Here is a 19487-nt window from a genome sequence, read left to right as displayed (position 1 = left end):
ACTAGCTACCGTGTAAGCTAAGGTCCTTGCCTCTTTCGCTGTAGCTGCGCTTTTCTCTCTCTCTGTACTGGTCGTTCCAGTTTCTACGGGCGGTACAGTACGAGAACGATTTGCTTTCTCTTACTGACCACTTATCCCGTTCCTTACGCTGTGCGCGCCAGTCGCGACTTTCCATTTCGAGTGCGCAACGCTTCCGGTGGGACCATTCTTTCCTTTCCTTTGTTCATGGTGTCAAGTCAGAACTTCCACGAGTCTTTAATTTCTTGCACACCCGTCCTTTTCGCTCGATGCGAGGTCCGCATCTACCTGGCCTTTTGATTATACGCCTACTAAATGGCGTCATCTCGACTCGGCAGTTTTTCATCGCGATACCTATGCTTGGTAGAGCGCTTAGGCAGCTTCTTCTTGCAAATTTTTTTGCCCCTGTCACTACGGCCCTGTACAATCTTGCACTTTTTGAGCCGTACACGTGTTTTCTCTACGCGCGCATGCTGCTTTCTTTGGGACTGCGGTTTCTCCCGTGACTGTAGAGAAAAGCGAGAGCCTGCATGAGAGCACATGCCTTTGCGCGTCATGTGCTCTGTGTACTGGCAGCAAGGTTCACCCTTGTCCCGCTGCTTAACTTTTCGCCTCCCGGGCAGTGCTGTCTTGTATCTCGGTTTCCTCCCTTCGTACTTTTTCCCACGCGAATGCTTATACGATTTCTTTTTGCAGTTTATCCTACTGCTCAGATCCATATGCCTCGACACACTTATGCACTTCGCTTTGCATGATAGTGATGCCTCGCACATTTCTTTAGCTGCGATTTTGACGCTAGCTTCAGGGCTGACAACGTGACTGACTTTGCTGCAGCCATTTTGCCGGTGACGCTGGTGCTTCCGATGGTGGCAACCCGTTTCCGCGCGCTTACCCTTTTTTTCGTTTCGAATGCACCGCTCTTTCTGTTGCCTGCCTTCCATCTTTCGGTGGGTACTGTCTTTCCTGAACAGGCGGCTCCTTTCCTCCTGGTTGGAGCTTTCTTTCTTGTGCTTGCCTTTCATTTTTCGGTGCTGTTTCGCTATCTGGTTCTTTGAAAGCACATGCTGCTTCCGTAGCCTAGGTTCCTGCTCTCTGACAATATCACTCTGATTGTCAGCCAATTCACGTGTGCTACCTGGCTCAGATCTGACTTTGATGCCTTTCCTAACATCCTCCAGACAGCGCTCTTCCTCCTCAGCGTCCCTGAGTGCACATTCGTCCTCATCTTTCTCGGATGGAACGACGTCTACAGCCCCCATATCATCTGGAAGGTCCTGTACTTGACTTTCGTCGAGCACCTTAGTTTCTTCTGGCACAGGCGAACTAGTGTTTTCTCCTGGCATTAGTGCTGACACGTAACTCTCATCGTACTCCTGATGCGTTTCAGCCGATTGCAGATGAGGGTCGGCTCTGCACTCAGTCGTGATGTTCCCGCTACTGCAGCTGCTTTCTGGAATGTGGCTTAGCTCAGAGCAGTGCGAAAGCACGAGACTCGTTTCGCGTCGCTCGCCGCAATCCTCACTAGTAGCAGTTTTGTAAGCCTCTGCATACTGAATAAGCGTCCGCTTCCGTTGACCCAAAATCTCTAGTGTTTCCGTCAACGACAATTCAGATTCATGCGGATTATCCTGTTTGATTTCGTTTGCTTTGGCAATGGCTTTTTCATTAATGCCCAGCCGAACATCCTCTCTGCCGTGCCCTGCAACTCCTCCTGCTTTTGACACACTAGGCGATCCACTTTCCGATCACTCCGCGACACTCTCCATGGGCGAGACCTCTGTAACTGCATCGTTCGATGCTGTGGATACATTATCCGAAGGTAGAGAGGTATTGTCAGGTGACGAATGCGGGGAATCTTCCACTGTTACAGCAGCAGTTACATCTGCCACGTACGGTCTACCTTCCTCTGTGCCGCACTGGCAGGGCTGCTCCACAGCTACGCACTCTACCTGTGTGTCACGATCGTCCGAACTATCCACATTTTGGAGCCATTCTAAACTGTCGGCTTTAAACTGGTAGGGAAAATCGTAAAACGATTGGGTACTATTTTGCTCTCGCTGGTACCTTTGGCGAAGGTTCGCCGGTGACAAGTCATATCTCATCAGTAAGAAGCCTTTCAGCTCATCGTCGTCTGCCAAGCCACCGTCCAACAGGCGCTTTACAACGCCATACGCTTTGCTGGAAGTGTGTGGAAGAAGGGCTACCAACTTCTGTGCCTATCCATTCCGCTCAACGCACTTTCTCTTGCAGACACGCTCGAACTCCGCCAAATACTTCGCCATATCCTCGGCGATCACGAAGGGCCGCGGCCTGTCTCTAGGCTGCCGACTGTTAGTCTCATTCAGAATGGATAATGCTTCATTTCTCTCGAAACTTATCCGATGCACTTTCTTTAGGCACAGACAAACCAGTGTTTTCTACTGACATTACTGCTGACATGTAGCTCTCGTCGTGCTCCTGACACGTTTCAGGCAATTTCGGACGAGGGTCGGCTGTGTACTCAGTCGCAATGTTCCCGCTACTGCAGCTGCTTTCTGGAATGTCGCAGATCTCAGAGCAGTGCGAAAGCACGGGACTCATTTTGCCTTGCTCGCCAGAGACACCAACGCACAACTCAGCATCCGCAAACTCTACATGCGTCCGCATCCGTTGGTCGTAAGTGTCGTGTTTCTGCATTTCCGCCGAAAGCGATGCACAACACGGTGTTTCATGCTCGGTTACTTCGCTTGCGTCGGCACAGGCATTTTCATTAATGTCCAGACGGGCGTCCTCTCTGCCCTGTTCGGCAACTTCTCCTGCTTTTGACTCGCTAGGAGATCCGCTTTCCGGTAACTCCGCCACAGTCTCAATGGGCGAGACCTCTGTAAGTGCATCGTCAGGTGGTGTGGCTACCTTGTCCGAAGGTAGAGAGGTTTCCTCAGGTGACGAGTGCGGGGCAACTTCCACTGTTATAGCAGCACTTACATCTGCCACGTACGAACTACCTTCCTCTGTGCCGCACTGGCAGGGCTGCTCTACAGCGACGCACTCTACCTCTGTGTCACGATCTTCCGAACCTTCCGCATTTTCGAGCCATTCTAAAATGTCGGCTTTAAACTGGTAGGGAAAATCGTAAAACGATGGGGTGCTATTCTCTCGCAGGTACCTTTGGCGAAGGTCCCGCGGTGACACGTTATATCTCGTCAGTGAGAAGCTTTTCAGCTCATCGTAGTCCGCCAAGCCACCGTCACACAGGCGCTTGACAATGTCATACGCTTCGCTGGAAAGCAGGGCTATCAACTTCTGTGCCCAACCATTCTGCTCACTGCGCTTTCTCTCGTAGACGCGCTCGAACTCCGCCAAATATTTCGCCATATCTTCGGCGATCACGAAGGTCCGTGGCCTGTCTCTCGGCTGCCGACCGTTGGTCTCATGCAGAGCGGACAATGTTTTATATCTCTCGAAACCGATCTGATGCGCTTCAAGCTCCAGGTCCATCAGTTCCCTAGCGCGAGCACGCCGTTTTATCTGAAGCTGCCTCTTTTTCTGCCTCTTCGGCCTCGCGCTCACGGTTCTTTGATCTCATCCCAGGCCTCATTGGCTTCCTCAGCCGTTACATTCTCCTGATCTCAAGAATCGCATGCTTTCGTTTTGCGGGGCCCAAATCAATGCCCAACTATTCACAAATTTCGATGAGTTCCTTCACTTTGAAGTTCTCCATCGCGCACAATAGCCTCTTGCAGTTAGCTCTTTTAGAATTTCCTTGCCGTTCACTGCTATAGCGCTACTAGCATGACACGCGCCAGTAATTCTTTCCAAAACCGCCTTGTTTACTCCCTCTGCACCAGCTTTCGTTTCAAAGCACTCCGACTTGGTTTGAAACAGCAAAGCTCTCTGCAGTGCTACACACATAGCCCTACTCTAGACTACAATCACGTGTGCTAGAGCAGTCTGGCGAATTGAGGGGAAAACATCAGGCACTCACCGCGCCGAGGTAGCTGACGCCGGTCGATCCCGCAGCTGCCATCCACTATTACGACTGGGGATCCGAGCCTGGTCACGACTGTTGGGACTGAAGCATCTCAGCCTGCTGCCTCTGTTGCGCAGAGCTGAGCCAAGAAACGGTCTAGGCGACGGTGAGTCAAAGGACATTTATGTACAGTATGTACAAGGGCTTTACATGATAGGTACAAGGGCTGAGAGCACCATGGGCTAGCACAAAGGCGTAGGGCGGCCCCGGGAGAGCTGGCGTGATGGCTCGTCTGCTGCTCGGATTCAGCGCAGCTCCGTTTTTATAGCCGCCGGTGACCGTTGCGGCAGCCAGCCGTTCAAGCCCTCCAATCAGGTGATGGCACTAGCCAACGTTCAAATTGGACGAATGGTCGAGAGGGCTCGGCCGTTGAAGGCTTGCAGACGGAAAGGGCGGCCGGCGAAGCGTTGTAGGAGTCTCGAGCTGACAGTGAGGAGGAGGAGAAAGGGTCTGCGCCGGCGAGCCGGGATGATTCATGCTGCAAGCCGCGACATGTCCGATGAGAGTCTGGGCCTGCGTTGCGCGACGGTGGGCGCACGGCGCTGGTTTCCAGAGAGGCCAGCAGAATGTGGGCAAGAGCACAACACCGTGTATAGTACGATGTGTAATCTTAGGACAGCGAAAAATCGGGAAAAAAAAGTTTTCATGTGTACAGTAGACTTTCATTAATTCAAACTTGAAGGGACCCCAGGATTTTTTTTGAATTATTAGAAAATTTGAATTGTCGGAAGTTCTCGCATATATGACTCTGAGCAAGGTTACAGTCAAAGTATCCACTTAAATCACATGTTAAGCATTTCTACTCTTTAATTACACAATAAAAACAGAGCAGAGGTGAAGGATCCAGAACAAGCTTAATGGAAATCTATGGCTGTCTAGACCAGTTCAAGAAATCATCAATTGTTGATTGCTTCTTCTTTACATGTGCGTTAAGAACAAAGTTCTCTATTCCAGTAAGAGCAGCCAATTCTTTTTGAGAATTTTCTGCTGCAGTCAGAAATTTGCGGACCTCGGCAAGGTAGTGGAAGGCCTGTGCTGCTGTCACAGAGGATTGCTCTTCTGATTTCTGCTCTTCACTTTCGCTGCTGTGCTGTACTGGCAGCACCTCAGCTACCAAGTCATCAAGAATGTCTTCCCTTCACACGCAGAGGTTATCGTCAGCAGCCGCAAATTCACTGAGGTCTGCAGCTAGTTCCACACTTCCATTACGTAGCAGAGCAGCTCTTCTTCCAGTCAGGGAACTTGCATAGCTTGCCTCGGAAAGCTAATTTTTTGCAGCTTGTGTTCCTGAGTGCATCCTTTTGGTTTCACCATTGTCGGGTGCACTTCTCATCCACGTCGAATTTCCTGCCCGCCGCACATTTGCCGTGTTTTAGAGCAAATTCCTAGCTGCATAGCTATTAAGGTGCTTGCCCATCGTGCTAAAATTGCAATGCTCAGCTCCAGCACATGAAAGCCACAACTACAGGGAACTGCCACGCTACCACAACTCCTGTGCTTTCGACAGCCATGAAAAGATGGAAGTGATGATACTACCGATATCGATGGCGGGAGCTCGCGGCGGAGGAATAAGTTAACGATGATGATGATGACCTGTGACCTCGGGCACCATACGTGGGCGGCACCTGTCTGTTAAAACCAAAACGACGAGTAAAAATTTCATTATAAAGCATTCACCAGGCTTTGGTGAATTCCATGTGGTGACTCTTGTATAGTACTGTCTAGCACATCACTACAAAGAACTTGCATCAAAAGCATAAATGCTTGTACTCCTTTATTGCTCTGCAGAATGCTGAGGGTATGCTGCCTCAACTATAAGTTCGTGAATTTGGAGCTTAAGCTGCTCTTTTGTGCGACCATTCATCTTACCTAGAAGGCCTTTTAAGCTCAACAGGAAATGTTCACCATCATCTACTGACATGGCAGCCGTTGTCAGGTCAATTAGCCTGTGGCGGTTTGCCTGCAGCGTCGACATCATTAAGTCGTCGAGATCAGTCTTTTTTCTTTTTGTGCTCTTGCGCAAGTTCTTGGCTGGCGCAGACAATTTGCCTGAGCGCAAAGGCACACTTGTGGGAGGTCCAGTGTATGCCTCGCTACTGGGCTCTCTGGCACTGGGCTAGTCCGGGCTAGTCCTGCAAGCACTGGGCTAGTCCGGCAAGCTGTCGATGTTAAATGTGCGGCATATGCTCTCCTCAGATGCTGCCGAGTCGCTGACCGACTCAAGCGACTGAGCAGGTAGCACTGAAGCCGCAGTGTCTTCTCTTCTTGCTCGGCTGTGGACGGTAGAAGAAACATGTTAGACGCCTTGAAGGAATCATATTCTTAGCGGTAAGAAACAGACACAACACCAAGATACACACACACAGGACACCCGCTAGACTTCAACTATCTTTACTGGACACTTGTACGACATAAATATGTATCACTGAGCACACGCAGGTGCCTCGTCATCCGCATCAGGTCTAACTACGCCCTCCCCTCTCCTGCAAGGCATACGGTTGCGCAGATAAACAATCTCTTTTTCTGCCAACGCCAGGGAGGGAGTGCTTACACACATGTCGCCCGCCTCTTGAATACGAAAGGCTTCGATAATTTCCCTTTCTTTTTTGTCGGCTCCCACAGTCCTGGGAAATTATTGAAGCCTTTCGTATTCAAGAGGCGGGCGACATGTGTGTAAGCACTCCCTCCCTGGCGTTGGCAGAAAAAGAGATTGTTTATCTGCGCAACCGTATGCCTTGCAGGAGAGGGGAGGGCGTAGTTAGACCTGATGCGGATGACGAGGCACCTGCGTGTGCTCAGTGATACATATTTATGTCGTACAAGTGTCCAGTAAAGATAGTTGAAGTCTAGCGGGTGTCCTGTGTGTGTGTATCTTGGTGTTGTGTCTGTTTCTTACCGCTAAGAATATGATTCCTTCAAGCCGTTACCAACTAGCCCAACTTAATGTTTTAACGATGTTAGACGCTTATGCCCATACATAAACTCAAGCGTAATAAACAACACGAAGAGAATAGCACATGCAAAGCTGTGTCACCCAGGTGTTTCTGTTAAAACGTGACAAATCAGTAATGCCCCATTGTATAGGCTGGTTTTAGCTTCCAAATATTTTTCTGCTCCTTGTGGTTTTTGTCACAGTAGAATGGAGCAGGAACGCTAGCCGTGTGCTATGGAATGAAGTATGTAGCGTTGAAAAAATTAATTCTCACCAGCACTACATGTTATTGGAGCACTGGCTTTTATTACTTGAATAAAAATTTGAATGTAGACTTCAGGAGAGTAAAATATTCAGAGGTAAAATATTACAAACATGCGGTAACCGAGATGAAGGGGCCTATATGTTGTCCAAATATATTACTGATTCCCTAAAGAAGGACATTTGTGTTGTGGTATTTTATTTTATGCGCGGCGTGCTGGCAGTTTTGCCCCACTGAGTGTTCCCACTTTAGGAAGTGAACGAACTACAGTTGAATCCCGCTACAACGAAATTCACGGTGAACGAAAAAAAATTTGTTGTCGCGGAACTTCGTTGTCACAAAAAATTGATATGAAACGGACAACAGAATTACCCAAGAAGCAGAAAAGACTTTTATTTCCAAAAATCGGTAATCTTTGCTTGCTTGCGCTTCACGGCGAGCAACGACGTCACGCGATTTTCACATTCGGTTAGCAAACCCATTGCGACATCGTCATCATGGACAGCAACGAAGTTCCTAATCAAATCGAATGCGTCCATCACCTTTGAGGCGGTTGCCGCAGTGGGTGCGTCCTGTAAGTCACCTTCGTCCTGAATGTCACCTTCGTCATCGGAAGAGTCATCATTCCGGGCGGCTTTTATGATCTGCTCATCACTTAGCGCCTATGTATTCATCAAGGTCAAGATTAGGCGGCACGTTTCCCGTTTCTTCCAGCGCTTTCCAGGCGGCCGTGATCCCCGGAGCCGGTGGCGCCTCTTTACCGTCGTCGTCTGCAACGTGTGGTGTTACGTCAGCCGAACTTACGGATCGTTCTTCAGCAAATCCTGCGTGCCTGAAGCAGTTCGCTATTATTGAGCGACCCAGTGAGCTCCAGGCAGCAGACATAATTTGCAGCGCCACGTACATATCCACCTTCGTCTCTCGGCCGGTTTCGATGTTGAAGAGCAGCCGGTGAATTAGCCGCCCACGGTAGGCGCGCTTCAGGCTCAGAATTACCCCCTGATCGAGAGGCTGTAGGACAGATGTGCAATTAGACGGGAAAAGCCTCAGCTCCGTGTTAGTAAGCTCGACTTCGTCACAGTGATGAGATGAACAATTGTCCAAAAGCAGGCAAACTTTACGGCCCTGCTGCTTCATGTCGCGGTCGAATGCTACCATCCACTCACTGAAAATAGCGCTGGTCATCCACGACTTGTTCACCTTGTACTGCACGGGTAGGCTACGGGTCCCCTTAAAACAGTGCGGCTTGGCACTTTTTCCTATGACTAACGGCGGACGTTTGTCCGAGCCATCCATGTTAGTACAAAGCAGCACCGTAATGCGCTTTTTGCTGTGTTTACCACCATGACAGCGCTGCCCCTTGAAGTCGAGCGTCCTGGCCGGCAACATCTCATAGAACAGCCCGGTCTCATCGGCGTTGTAAATTATCTGCCGGCGCGAAGTCGCTTAAAATGCCGGCCACGTTGCTCGCCTTCCACGCAGTAGCTCCGTCGACATCTGCGGACATCGATTCGCCGCAGAACACTTTTCCGACGATATTATGGCGAGCCTTATAACGGTTGAGCCAGCCAATGCTGGCTTTAAAATCGTCAGTGCCGAGTAGGCACGCATAGTTCAATGCTTTTTGCTGGACGATGCTTCCGGTGAGTGGGACGTTCCTGGCTCGGGCTTCAATAAACCACGCATGCACTGCTTTGTCCAACTCTTCATGGAGGGGCCGCGTCACCTTTTTGTGCTTGGAGGATGTGCCTGAAGCAAGTGCCTTTTTTACGCTGTCCTTACTTTTGAGGATCGTAGACAGCGAACTTGCCGGAATTAAAGTCTTCAGCGATTGCCGCTTTCTTCCTTCCACTTTCCGCTTGGGCGATGATTTGAGCTTTCAGCTCGAGTAAAAGGGTTTTGCGTCTCTTCACTTGCGTTGACATCATGTCCCACGCACGGATGAAAGCACGTCGTCATCGTCGAAGAGACACGCTGCGAAATGACGCGACCACAACACTAAGCCAAAATGGCGACACTACCGGCATGTGATTTCATGCTTATTATGGCTTTGGATTTGGCTTGAACTTCTTTTTTGACACTTGTTTCGGTTTCGATTTTGCTCGCGAAAATTTCGTTGAAGTGGAAATGCTCTGTAAAAATTGTTCGTTGTGCAGAGAAAGTTAGGGTATTAATTCCTATGGGTTACTGAAGGGGAATAAAAAATTATTCGTTGTCGCGGAAATTTCGCTTTGGCGGTATTCGTTGTGGCGGGATTCAACTGTACTTCATACATATCAAACATGCTACGAAAACAGATTGCCTGCGAAGTCCCAGTGCCGAAATTCAGAGTGCAAAGGATGTTGCACTGTGGGCTACAGGCTTTTTTTCACCAGGGGGCCAGTTAGTGTACACAAAAAGGTAGGTACACGAGCCTGGGGCCGAATCCACGAAAGAGTTCGCTTTGGAACGCATTCGCTTTGCCGTGACGTCAGTTTGACGTTGACATCGGCAGGAGAAGGGTGGGAGGAACACTGCGGGAGGACAAGGGGGCAGGCAACAGCCAATCGGCTTTGTCGGGCGGTCCCATCTCGGTTGCTTGTATTTTTAAGGGGGCATATGCTAACTTCTTTGCGTTTTTAACCTCTAAATGAATACGTTTGGCTACAATACTGCAAATTTATTACTCAGAGCCTATAAATAAGCATATAATTTATTTTGAGACGACACACGACCAATTGCACACCGACCGTCGACGCACCCGACGACGCCGGGGATGAGACCACGGTCCAAAAACTCTGCCTTGGCACGGGACTTCTCCTCGCAAGTCGAAGGAAACGGCACCCAGTTTTGCTCCGTGCCGACACGCACGATTGCCTGAGCGACGGCCAATATCGTCCGGCTCACAGACGACTGCGGTCGCCGTATAGTTGCCTCGCTGCCGACTGCCGCCTGGAAGCCCCCGGTAGCGAAGAACCATAGGGCGCAGAGTACTTTGCGCTCTGTTGTGAGCGCACTTTTCCTCGTTGGTCCAAGGTGGGGTTTGAGCTCTTCGCATAGCTGGCGTACAAGTAGCTTCGACAGCCTGAAGTGCCTTCGGAAAGCATCGTCAGGCATGTCGAAATGATTGTCATGCACGCGCGACCGCCGAGGCCACCGATCACATTCGCTGAGCACCGCGAACAACAGCGGGCGGCGGGAGGTACCGGTGTGTCTCTCCTCGCGCTGAAGCGAACGCCACTTTCAGAGTTCCGCACACAGCGACCGAACGCGTTCTCTTTCGCTTGATTGACATGTCTCGTGACGTAAACAAAATCCGTGTTCCCGCCTCCCTGAAGTGACGTCACTACCAGCGGTGACGACACGCGACCAATGGAGCGAGGTGGCAAGAGAGAAAGCGAACGCGTTCCAAAGCGAACTCTTTCGTGAATTCGGCCCCTGGTTTTATTTCTTTCTTCATCAAAATATGACGGCTGAAGCCAAAAATATCAAACCATCTTAGCAGCAAAACGCGACAGCCAGTGAGTAGCAAAGAAGCTAACAATTGGCTTTCACCCTCGATGTTGTATTGCGTCGGCCAGGAACATGAGATTTGGCATCGACGCCCAACCTTTCTCCACGTCCGCTGCGCCACTGCTGGACTTTGTGTATCCTTTCCGGAGGCGGAGATACTTTTGCCTCAGGTAGCCCCACCGATGCTGTAACACTGGCACTGCATTAAACATACATAGGAAAAGAACATATTTACTTATTACAAACAAAACACTGCGCATATTTTTCTGAAAAATGTATTCGTCTAAAGAAATCTCACTGCTGCAATATTGTGCTGATCTCATTTCTACCGCCCAACATTCATTTCAGCCTACCAGCTTGAGTTTGGCAGGGTAGCATCAAAAACAAAGGGGGTCACTTTATTGCTGGTCAAAGACAAAGCGATAGCATAGCCTGTCCCTATAGACGCTCGTGCCATAGAGACCCATAGTGTGACCCACTCCCATAGACACCCTTGCACGTGTTGGTTATAGTTCGACTCCCAAGCGAAGGCTGGCGCAAGTTGCGACTAGCAATTCTATGTTACAACTCACGCAGATTTCAACACGATCAGTCGCGCACGTGTGCGCTAATTCCGGGGCCCACAATCTTTGCCCTAGAAATCGCCGCCTCACCGAGTGTGACAGCAAAACAACGGGAAAACGCTTCGGCAGGCTCATTGTCCTATCGCATAAAAGCACCGTTGTAGACACGTCGCTTGATGGTACGCAGGCTTTACGGGCTGCAAGAATGCACAAGAACAAAACGGGCAGCGCACCGTCGTCAATATTGTCAACGCTCGCCCAGCACCATAATCGCACTTTTCTAGACGAGGGAAAGCATTTGACTGTTGCGAGTTTGTTCGTAGGTGGAAAAAAACGAAAAGCACTTACTGCTTTGATTCAGTCCACTTGCGATTTCGAGCCAGGCATCATTTTGGAGCTGTTTGTCTCAGTATGTTTTGAGTCGTTGGTCGTACAGAACCGGCCTCTGCCACACTTCTTCAATGAGCAGCTCATCAGATAATATAGAAGAGCCTTCCGCATGGATCATGATGAAGCTGTGGACAAACCACGGTGACTCTCAGCGACACAACACGAGCCAGCCGAGACAACGTGACATTGTCGGAGCAGCGCTGGTCAGAGCGTAGGATGGAGCGTCGGTTTGCGCGCTAAATTTGGGAAGGCCGGAAGCCCCGTGACCGGAAAATGAAAACCGAAACTGCTGTACGCATTGGCCAAGCAGTAACAGTTGCATCTGTGCTTGTCGTAAAAGTCGCGGGTCCACCGACATTTACGTCCACACTGGCAGCAGACTTTGCGTACCTTACGCTCAGTGCAACACTCGTCTGAACAGACCCATTGCATTTTTTTTGTGTTGACGCTTACTATCCTTACCAACGATCCGTGCATAGCGCACGTAGCCTGAACGCGGCTTTACATGCGTTTGTACGGTAGCTGTTGATTTCTTTCGTACAGCTTATATGTGCAGTAAGTAAAAAACTACCGATTTACTTCCAAGTGGTAGCAGACAGAATTCCTAACATTTTTAAGTGGCCATAATTTTAACCCAGACAGTTTAGGAGTGAAAGCAATGCCAGTTTTGGTTGGGTCGAATGCGCTTGTGTAAAGATTCTGTCGGGATATGTACTCATGACTTATCATACAAGGGGAAGATGTATCGTATACAAATGCGAAGTTTACCTCGACAATGTGACCGTCAGTGATACAGCAATTGTCTGACCTGCTGCAGGTTAGCTTTAAGTTTTGGTCTTGGCAACAGAATACTAAGGTGGCTTGCTGCCCCCTTGAGGAAGCTACCTGTTTTGAGTTGCATCATAAGTGAGCTCACTCAGCATGCTTTCTTGCAACCCCACTTGGATGCATTCCTTCTCACTCATTTTATTGTGTAGTTGTTGAAGCAATGCCCTGGTGTGCAAAGTTCCCCCTTAATCTGCTGGAGGTAATTCTCAAAAGGGAACAACGCACTGCAATTGTCCAAACAACCAAAGACACCAACATCATCTCCAAGATGCAAGAGGCAGTGCACATCAAATGGAACATACACTTTGTCATACAGTCCAGCAGATTCAGAAACAAAATGCTCCAACAGGAGGCTTGCATAGGATAACTGCATCATAAGTGAGCTCACTCAGCATGTGTTCTTGCAACCCCACATGGATGCATTCCTTCTTAATCATTCTGTTGTGAAGTTGTTGGAGCAGTGCCCTGGCATGCGAAGTTCCCCCTTAATCTGCTGGAGGTAATTCTCAAAAGGGAACAACGCACTGCAATTGTCCAAACATCCAAAGACACCAACATCATCTCCAAGATGCAAGAGGCAGTGCACATTAAATGAAACATACACTTTGTCATACAGTCTAGCAGATTCAGAAACAAAATGCTCCAACAGGAGGCTTGCATAGGATAACTGCATCATAAGTGAGCTCACTCAGCATGTGTTCTTGCAACCCCACATGGATGCATTCCTTCTTAATCATTCTGTTGTGAAGTTGTTGGAGCAGTGCCCTGGCATGCGAAGTTCCCCCTTAATCTGCTGGAGGTAATTCTCAAAAGGGAACAACGCACTGCAATTGTCCAAACATCCAAAGACACCAACATCATCTCCAAGATGCAAGAGGCAGTGCACATTAAATGAAACATACACTTTGTCATACAGTCTAGCAGATTCAGAAACAAAATGCTCCAACAGGAGGCTTGCATAGGATAACTGCATCATAAGTGAGCTCACTCAGCATGTGTTCTTGCAACCCCACATGGATGCATTCCTTCTTAATCATTCTGTTGTGAAGTTGTTGGAGCAGTGCCCTGGCATGCGAAGTTCCCCCTTAATCTGGTGGAGGTAATTCTCAAAAGGGAACAACGCACTGCAATTGTCCAAACATCCAAAGACACCAACATCATCTCCAAGATGCAAGAGGCAGTGCACATTAAATGAAACACACTTTGTCATACAGTCTAGCAGATTCTGAAACAAAATGCTCCAACAGGAGGCTTGCATAGGATAACTGCATCATAAGTGAGCTCACTCAGCATGTGTTCTTGCAACCCCACATGGATGCATTCCTTCTTAATCATTCTGTTGTGAAGTTGTTGGAGCAGTGCCCTGGCATGCGAAGTTCCCCCTTAATCTGCTGGAGGTAATTCTCAAAAGGGAACAACGCACTGCAATTGTCCAAACATCCAAAGACACCAACATCATCTCCAAGATGCAAGAGGCAGTGCACATTAAATGAAACATACACTTTGTCATACAGTCTAGCAGATTCAGAAACAAAATGCTCCAACAGGAGGCTTGCATAGGATAACTGCATCATAAGTGAGCTCACTCAGCATGTGTTCTTGCAACCCCACATGGATGCATTCCTTCTTAATCATTCTGTTGTGAAGTTGTTGGAGCAGTGCCCTGGCATGCGAAGTTCCCCCTTAATCTGCTGGAGGTAATTCTCAAAAGGGAACAACGCACTGCAATTGTCCAAACATCCAAAGACACCAACATCATCTCCAAGCTGCAAGAGGCAGTGCACATTAAATGAAACACACTTTGTCATACAGTCTAGCAGATTCTGAAACAAAATGCTCCAACAGGAGGCTTGCATAGGATAACTGCATCATAAGTGAGCTCACTCAGCATGTGTTCTTGCAACCCCACATGGATGCATTCCTTCTTAATCATTCTGTTGTGAAGTTGTTGGAGCAGTGCCCTGGCATGCGAAGTTCCCCCTTAATCTGCTGGAGGTAATTCTCAAAAGGGAACAACGCACTGCAATTGTCCAAACATCCAAAGACACCAACATCATCTCCAAGATGCAAGAGGCAGTGCACATTAAATGAAACATACACTTTGTCATACAGTCTAGCAGATTCTGAAACAAAATGCTCCAACAGGAGGCTTGCATAGGATAACTGCATCATAAGTGAGCTCACTCAGCATGTGTTCTTGCAACCCCACATGGATGCATTCCTTCTCAATCATTCTGTTGTGAGTGAGTGAGTGAGTGAAAAACATTTATTGCTCCAAAAATCAGGGTTTAGGGGTGGGCCGACGTCTTCATGTCTTCGGCCTCTTCACAAGGTCGGCGCCCCTATTCCAGGGCACCGCTGAGTCTTGCTGCTTCGCAGGCGTGCTGCACCAGTGCCCTTTGTGCCGTGAGCTCGCTGCTGGTCAGCAGGCCCTCCCATTGTTCCGCACTCGGGTCATTTAGATTGTGAAATGCTCTGTTCCGTTCGCATTCCCATGTGATGTGATATAGCGTGGGGGTTGCTCCGCACCACGGACATGTGTCCCTGTATTGTGTAGGGAACATCTTGTGTAGTATGTACAAATTTTGGAAAGTCCCTGCTTGCAGTCTCCACCAGCAGACCGCCTCGTGCTGTGTTAATGATGTGTGGGGTGGTGGGTATTTGAATCTCCCCCCTCTGTGGTAGTTTAATATTTCTGCATACGTTGGTTCCACCGTCATGGGGTCCTCCAGGGTTTCTGACTGCCCTGCTCAGCTCGTGATCTCGCGAACTATGCTGTCTACCCTCGAGTTACCCTCTATCCCGGTGTGTGCCGGTATCCAGAAAATCCTGTGTCTTAAGGTCTTACTTGGAAGCTTTGCTTGGAGGAGGATTCTCAGCGCTTCCTTACTTATTTTGCCCTGTATGTAGTTCCTGCATGCTGCTTTGGAGTCTGTTAGGATTATCAAAGACTTGTTCCTACGGTAACCTTCGGCCGCTGCTAGAGCTACGGCAGCTTCCTCCCCCTCCGTTACCGTCCAGTTCCTTAATGTCGCGCTGCTAATTGGTTCCCCCATGTGGTCTACCACTGCTGCCGCGACTCGGAACTTTCTGGTCCTGTGGTCCCATGGATAGAGGGCCACGTCTGTGTATACTGTGCTTTCCATTGTGGCTAGGTTCCGCTGCACATAGTCTGCCCTGGCCTGCCTTCTCGTCTGGAATGCTAGCTGTTCTATCTGCTATCCCTTCTACGTCGTGCCCTAATCTCTTTAGGAGCTTGGGGCCGGTGGCTGTCTGCTGGAGCCTGGCTATTTGCGCACTTAGCTGGGCTTCCGTTAGTTCTTCGAATGTGTTGTTTAGGCCCATTTGTAGCAGCTTTGTTTCTGTTGTTAGTTTGTTCCTGTTCTGTTGTGAAGTTGTTGAAGCAGTACCCTGTCATGCGAAGTTCCCCTGGAGGTAATTCTCAAAAGGGAACAACGCACTGCAATTGTCCAAACAACCAAAGACCATCATCTCCAAGATGCAAGAGGCAGTGCACATTAAATGAAACATACACTTTGTCATACAGTCTTGCAAATTCAGAAACAAAATGCTCCAACAGGAGGCTTGCGTAGGATAACTGTTGAGTGCAGAGGTCTTTTCTCACCGGCACATATTTAGCAGAGTGGAGTACAAGGAGGTTTGAGTACAGTGCCAGTGGCAAAACATCTGCAAGGACTAGAGGCCCTGTATAGAATAGAAAGAGTTGGAGCTCGGTGAGCTTCCAGCAGTTACAGTCAGCAGTGGGCCTCCCTTTGCGAACAAATTCTGCTAGAACGTTGCTTGAAATATCTGTTTGACTAGTAGGCCCAGTACGAGTGGTCCCGAAAGCCATAGATGTATCAGCTTTCTCGTAATGCCCAAACAAGCCAATTGCATGTAATCCAGTGTTATGGTTTTGATGCAGTGAGTAGATAGTTTCAGCTGAAGTGACGTGCCATGGTGGTGCTCCTCATCATGTTTGTCCTCTGAATGAGAAACCTCTCCTCGGAGTGCCAGTTGTTGAAGAAAGATCAGCCTTGCCATTTATGTAGCCCTCTTGTGCATCATACCATGACTACTGGAGTACCATGTGCATGATTTTGTCACCGTGGCAAATTTTCTTGCAGCAGCATCACAAACAAAGCTGTGCTCTTTTTCGGGACGTTCAGCCGTCTGCCAGACAGTCTTCACTAAGTCTCTTAGGTGCCTTGCTGGTCTGCCCTGCTGGGCAAGGGACTGTTAAAACCTGAAACAGATGATTATAATGGATGCGATGTGGGAAAAACTAACTGGCACCATCTTGTAGCACTTTGTGTTACTATGCGTTTTTTTCGTGTGTTTTATATTTTAGTTGGGGGTGCAGGCTATACATAAGGGCGGCTTGTACACGAGTATATACGGTAAAGCTATTATGACCCCTTTGTCCAGGGGTTTTGTTAAGCACGTGCGGTTTGATGTCCTGCAGCTGTAGGCTTTCCATGTGGTGTGCCTAGCAATTGTCCAGCAGTAGGCAATCTTGACGGCCTTGCCGCCTGACATCCTGATTAAATTCCTTCAACCACGCAGAAAATATTGGCCGAGTCATCCACGCTTTGGAGTTCACCACACACTTCATGGGCATATGCTTCGCCCCCGTAAAACACCTTGGACGGGCACTTTTTCCAACAACTAGCGGGATTCGCTTGTCGGTGTCATCGAGGTTGGCACACCTCAGAACAGTTACGTGGCACTTGCTCTGCTTTTCGTTCCGGCAGTCATCTTTTTTTTAAGGCTAGCACGTGTCCCAGAAGGATTTGGTAAAAACAGAGCCATGTCATCGGCATTGTAGATTTCAGCCGCCTTGAAGTGACTCGGAATTCCAGGCAGCTTGTCAGCCACCCAGGAAGCAGCAGCATCGCAGTCCACAGAGTCGGATTCATCACTGATGACTTTTCTAACGACATCGTGCTGGCTCCCAAACCCTTGCAGCCGCCTGTTGCTTGCCTTGAAATCATCATGGCCCAAGATGCACACAGAATCCTGTGCCTTTTGTTGTAAAATTGCGCCACACTTAAGGGCACATTTCTGGCTCATGGATGCTGAAACGGGCGGTGATGTCCTTCTTCTTGCCCGTGGAGACTGAACTTAAAAGTGCGGGATTGTTTTGAAAAGACAAGTCTTTTTTTTTTTTCTGGTAGTTGAACTCGTCATGCCGAACGGACACCTGAGATACAAATGGAGATGCATGGCTACATGCCGACAGGCAGGCCTAGCACCTCCGAAGCAAATTGGACGAAACCAAAACCATACATACCTCAGATACCTGTGTACACACAGGACTAGACTCAAGATGTCGAATGCACCATGGCACTGGCACATGCTGGCACAGCAAACAATTCCCCCCCCCTCCTGTAATGAAAGAACTGGCCATCAGCGTTGCTGTGTGCTCAAAAAGACTGTGCAGACTACTGCGTGGGGAAGGTAGACGAAATGGCAGAAGCGAATGAGCTAAGGGGGCATGGGTCTTAAAACTATTTCTGTTATTTACTGAACAAATTTGGCAAAGCTTCACAGACTTGTTTAGCTTGTCCTGCTGATTTCAGGTATGCAACTATTTTTCTTCTGCAGTAATTGGTTCCGGAAGTACTAGAATAATATAAGAAAATTATTGCTATTGTCTGCCAAACAATAGGAAAAACTTCATCAGAAATTTATTTTTAATAGACAGGTATGTAGGTACTATAAAGTGTAAGGAGTGCAACACTGGAAGCAGTTTTCAAACTGAGCTATTATTAGAGATTTAGCAGCCCATTGAACTTGGTTGTCACATCCATAACGACTATATAAGAATGTCAAGGTAAAACAAAAACATTTTACAGGTGAAAATACAAGTGTGCTTCCGACATTGCATCCATTATACTTTCAGCTTCACAGTGCAAAATAGTTGTAGCTATAGTTACTGTAGGTGCTGAGGTATCCTTCGGGTAGAAAACACAGTTTTGAGAAAAAGCCAAAAAAAAAACACAAAACTAAATTTAATGAGTGAAAGCAGGACATATTTACTCGGTTACATTGGATATAGTCTGAATGGCCTTTGGCACCAGCATTCACTTTCTCAGGGATCGCTGAGGCGTTCACCGGATGCATGCTTGCATGCCGATGCTCTGCTTCTACGCAGGTCTTTTTCTTGCATGCGTTTTTCACTTTGGACACCTTTCAGGCTGAGCTCGCCGAGGATTACTGCTGATGTTTTTGCGTTACCAGCATTGAACCTTGTTATGGCTTCAGCCACAGCAGCCTCTGCCATGGGACTGTTTAGGAGCAAGTGCCCATATCATGGAGTGGAGGCTTTCATTGCTGTTTTTTAATCTTGCTACGCAAGCACTGCTCAAGGAGCTTCTTTCCTGAGAGTCGCTCGTATATAGGGAGCAGGGCCGCACAGGATGCCTTGGTGTTGGCTCACCCCTGGCCTTTGCCGCACTCTGCTTGCACCAGGAGTTAGGTGATGTGGTGAAATGTGGCCGTCACTGCCTTGTGCACGGCGTCCACATCTGTATGGTTCTTTAGTGCTCATCTATAGTAGGAGCTCATTTTGTTGATGAGGTTTGCAGTCAATTTCCCTCTTCCACTAAGGCTCACGGAGCCAGAGCCTTTGGGCTTGGCCATTGTGTAGAGCTGTACTACGCGTGATGCAAAGTGCAAAGCAAGGTGTGGCCTGTCATGTCGCACAGAAACGGCGTCTTGGGCCTAGTTCTCTGTGCGCCCGCCACGGCACCACTGCTCTGGGACAACTGCTCGCGGGGAAACGCTGCGGCAGATGCGTTGGTACGCCTGACTGTTCAAGGGCGTAAACAGTGCGCTTTCTAGTTCCTCATTAGAGACTGCATTTTTAAGTCGTCATTGAAAGCGCCGATTATGTCACAAATCACCACGGCAGGTGAGAATCCCCCTTCTAGTGTATGCCTGAGCGCTATCCATAACGGCCGCTTATACGATGCACGACCGGGTTGAGTG

At 48.7% G+C, this 19487-nt stretch overlaps 1 protein-coding gene and 1 pseudogene across 1 annotated transcript in view; one reads left to right on the top strand and one right to left on the bottom strand.

Annotated features, from left to right (window-relative positions):
* LOC149362409 (uncharacterized) overlaps positions 1 to 19487 on the top strand; it is a 159067-nt gene that overhangs the window by 5631 nt on the left and 133949 nt on the right. The window lies entirely within an intron of this gene.
* Positions 5785 to 7244, bottom strand: LOC149362416 (uncharacterized; annotated as a pseudogene).

Source organism: Amblyomma mixtum, chromosome 2, assembly GCF_055824585.1.
Source record: "Amblyomma mixtum isolate Tamu chromosome 2, ASM5582458v1, whole genome shotgun sequence".
NCBI lineage: Eukaryota > Metazoa > Arthropoda > Arachnida > Ixodida > Ixodidae > Amblyomma > Amblyomma mixtum.
Note: the sequence above shows the minus strand (reverse complement) of the source record. Positions and strands in the feature narration are given on the sequence as shown.